At 30.6% G+C, this 3,623-nt stretch overlaps 1 long non-coding RNA gene across 1 annotated transcript; it reads left to right on the top strand.

Moving 5' to 3' along the window:
- Positions 1-3,200: 3,200 nt before the first annotated feature.
- LOC143608031 (uncharacterized) lies at positions 3,201-3,571 on the top strand. Its single transcript, XR_013149124.1, has 3 exons — positions 3,201-3,254; positions 3,356-3,473; positions 3,552-3,571. It is a non-coding gene; the product is annotated as an uncharacterized LOC143608031 (long non-coding RNA).
- Positions 3,572-3,623: the final 52 nt, after the last annotated feature.

The raw sequence follows: 3,623 nt of genomic DNA, 5'->3' as shown, positions 1-3,623 counted from the left end.
ATAATATCTGCGAATGTAGGGAACATACCCTAATAATATCTGCGAATGTAGGGAGCATACCATAATAATATATACGAAGGTTATTGGACGAAATGTATGTATATATGTATGTATGAATGTCACGACCGCCACCTACCTCCCACCACCATTTTAATTTATTTTTTTCTTTTTTACCTACGTACCAACACAATGCAACAAAATGATTCATTTCATTCCCTTATGATAACAAAGCATCTCATTTGAATGAAAATAACCAATTGCATTCTTTTGTCAATTTCATTACCTCATACAAGTTAAAGTTTAACTTTTAGCAAACATGTTTCTCAAGACTCTAAAATCAAGCACCAAACAAAAACACAACGTGGGTTCTGTTTTCAGGGAACTCTTTACATATTGATTTTGAAACGTGACGTAGAGTCACGGGGGGGTCTGGCGGCGGACTCCAAAATAAAATAAATAGGGGTTTTCACTCATTTAAGCAGAGGCATATATAGCCGCCACACCTCTTTCTTTCTTTCTTACACGAATCTCCTTTAATCCTCTCTTGGACTCATATTTGATTGATAAACCAAAAGGGTATTGTTCTAATCCTTCTTTGGGTTTATTGTTTCTTGCTTTTCAAATCTTTTTCTGGTGGTTAAAATGATGTAATGAGCACAAATTCTTGTTTCTTATGATGCTGCATGTGGTCCTTGTTGAATGCTTGTCGAAAAATTGGTCTACTTAGAATAGGGGAAGACATGGGAGCCTGCTGTTTTTTTGCTTAAAATTACAGGGTGTTTTTTGGTTAAAAGATTACTGGTTTTCTTTATATGTTCTTGGTATTCTAATTTTCAACAATAATAAGAACGAAAAAAGTAATCAAATAATTGTTTAATCAAACAATTTATTTTTATATAGAAACACAGATGTTACATCAACATAATCAACATATAACATATAGCAAGTTGGCGGGCAACAAGCTACGCCGCCACCCCATTTATTTTTATATAGAAACATATATATTACTACGAAAAAAGTATTCTAATGTGTAAAGTTTATTAATTTATCAGGGGAAATTGCAATAAAAGAAAAGAAGAAGCGATGAAGTATGTTCTTGTGACTGGAGGTGTCGTTAGTGGACTTGGAAAAGGAGTGACTGCTAGCAGTATTGGTCTTCTTCTTCAGGCTTGCTGTCTTCGTGTCACCTCAATCAAAATCGGTTTGTGTTTCTTATAAAATTTTCAGCAAATTAGTTTGAACAAACATTACAAATCAAAGGTTAAAGATTCGAGAAGATAGGAATATAAAAATCGAATCAATCTTCATGGGACGGATAGGATTAAAAGTTTTCATTGTTTTTTTCACAATGGATAACTTAGATTAATGCCATGATTTTGTCTTGGTATCTAGTCATCCTCTTCCGGTAAAAAAAACTAGTCTACCTGTATAATAAAATAGAGTAGATTTTCAATAACCATTTTTTTCTATTTTTCATCAAATCTCTTTAAATTGACACATGGCATTTTGACATTTTTTTTATTTTTTCATTTTCATTAAAATACATTTTATCAAATCTTTTGAAATTACCACATGGCATTTTGACATTTTTTTATTTTTTCCTTTTCATTAAAATATTTTACATCAAATTTCTTTAAATTGTCACATGACATTTTGACATTTTTTTATTTTTTACTTTTCATTAAAATATTTTACATCAAATTTCTTTAAATTGTCACATTACATTTTGGCATTATTTTTCTTTTTCATTAAAATATTTTTTTTATCAAATCTATTTAAATTGTCACATGGCATTTTGGCATTTTTTTTCATTTTTTTACTTTTCATTCAAATTAAAATTCAATTCACATATAACGGTTCTGTAAACAACCAGACTACGTCAAAAGCAATTTCATTTCATCTTTCAGGCTTAAACCTAACAATTATATGTAATCCTCAACCCTAATTCTATAATGATTATACCCTAATTCAAAGTATAAATGCGATTAGACTATACATATTCAATTAATGATTGCCGTCTGCTTTTGCATTTTCTTCTGCATTGTAATTATAAGGTCATTGTAATTATAAGGTTTTTTTGATTTCTTCTTTTTATATGTGTTTCAATCGATATTCATCATCATGGGTATCGATTTATTGAATGCAACACAAAATTAAAACATTCATAGGAGTTTCGTTAGTAAAAACATGGGTATCGATAAATTAATTATATCATTTTGGTTCTTTAATTAATTTCAATTTATGAAATGGGACTTCTCAAATTTTGTTACTTTGGTTTGAAATTAAAGAGTTCTATTCAGATTTTTATATAACTTTGTACAACATAACCTATATATATATAGTCTCCATGAAAGCTTACCAATAGAAAACTTTAAGGTTTTGTAACGTTTGTTAACTACTATAAAACACTAATGTCTATTACGTGTATATTATTGGTAATTTTATGATATTAACAAAAATGTTTGTAATTGTTTATATTATCATTTATTTATCGGTTTTGTTTTATTATTACCCTGTGTACTACATATGTTTTTTTTATTATATATTTTTTACTAACCCGTGTATCACGCGGGTTCTAACCTAGTCATCATTATTTATTTAGTAGTTTGATTAATGTCAAAGAAATGATCTTTATAGGTTTGTATTATAATATATAGATTCTTGATTTGTTCAAAAAAGTGTTTTTGTTTCTTTCTTGTTTTGAATCAATATTGACCAGATCATGAATTTTGATTTTTATTGGCTTATTTCTCAAGGCTACATGTGAACTAGGAGGGTTTGATTTCAGTTTTCTTGATCATCCTTTTCGGTTTTTAGGTCAAAGTTTGTTTGACTTTTTTCCTCCATGCAGATCCGTATCTAAATAAAGATGCAGGAACAATGTCTCCTTTTGAGCACGGAGAAGTTTTTGTGTTGGATGATGGGGGGAGAAGTAAGTAACATCTCAAGATTTGGATAATAGTTAGTTTTACTTCAAAATGGTTGGTTATAAGCTAGTTACAGAATAATTATCTTGATACTTTGTTTAAAGGTGGATTTGGATCTTGGAAACTATGAACGGTTTCTAGATGTTAAGTTAACATGCGATAATAATATCACCACTGGAAAGATTTACGAGGGTAACTTTACTTGAACCTTAACGCTTCACACACACTTTTTTTTATAACTTTTATTTATTTATTTTTTTTAAATTTTGGATGCAGTCTGTCATTAACAAGGAGAGGAGAGGGGATTATCTTGGAAAAACTGTTCAGGTAAAACCACTTAATATGTAAAAAAGATAGAAAGCATTAATGGGCCAGCCCGACCTGGCCTGGCCCAAACAAGATCCATTTGACAAATCGCTTTGGTTCAGGTTGTTCCTCACATCACTGATGCAATTCAAGATTGGATTGAACGGGTAGCTGCTATACCAGTAGATGGAAAAGACGGGCCACCTGATGTTTGTGTAATTGAATTAGGCGGTACTATAGGTACATAACAGCCATAAAGTGTTCTTATTGTATGATTTATTTGGGATTTTTGGGCTTACAAATCGCTTTCTCATGCAGGGGATATTGAATCTATGCCTTTTATTGAGGCTCTTGGTCAATTCTCGTACCGTGTCGGTAAGTTTTCGGTTT

The sequence above is a fragment of the Bidens hawaiensis genome, unplaced genomic scaffold (genome assembly GCF_021521415.1).
Source record: "Bidens hawaiensis isolate Kalapana, Puna unplaced genomic scaffold, B.hawaiensis_p1.1 tig00094722_1, whole genome shotgun sequence".
In the NCBI taxonomy this organism is placed as follows: domain Eukaryota; kingdom Viridiplantae; phylum Streptophyta; class Magnoliopsida; order Asterales; family Asteraceae; genus Bidens; species Bidens hawaiensis.
This window is presented reverse-complemented; position numbering and strand designations above follow the sequence as displayed.